This window comes from Nematolebias whitei, chromosome 14 (genome assembly GCF_014905685.2).
Source record: "Nematolebias whitei isolate Nwh7 chromosome 14, NemWhi1, whole genome shotgun sequence".
Taxonomy (NCBI): Eukaryota; Metazoa; Chordata; class Actinopteri; order Cyprinodontiformes; family Rivulidae; genus Nematolebias; species Nematolebias whitei.
The window spans coordinates 7092623-7092941 of record NC_056511.1 but is presented as its reverse complement, the minus strand read 5'-3'; the positions used below and the strand labels follow the sequence as shown (position 1 = coordinate 7092941).

Sequence of the window (319 nt, the reverse complement as noted above, 5' to 3'; positions counted from 1 at the left end):
GTCCTTTTAGCAGCGTGATCCTGTTAGCGGTGTGGTCCTGTTAGCAGCGTGGTCCTGTTAGCAGCGTGGTCCTTTTAGCAGCACGATCCTGTTAACAGCGTGGTCCTGTTAACAGCGTGGTCCTGTTAGCAGCGTGGTCCTGTTAGCAGCGTGGTCCTTTTAGCAGCACGATCCTGTTAGCGGTGTGGTCCTGTTAGCAGCTTCATCCTGTTAGCGGTGTGGTCCTGTTAGCAGCATGATCCTGCAGCATGGTAATGTTAGTAGCTTGGTTCTGTTAGCAGAGTGGTCCTGTTAGAAGTGAGGTTCTGTTAGCAGCATT

At 51.7% G+C, this 319-nt stretch overlaps 1 protein-coding gene across 1 annotated transcript in view; it reads left to right on the top strand.

Annotated features, from left to right (window-relative positions):
• LOC119419890 (cullin-5) overlaps positions 1–319 on the top strand; it is a 23737-nt gene that overhangs the window by 3934 nt on the left and 19484 nt on the right. The gene's annotated exons all lie outside the window — the stretch shown is intronic.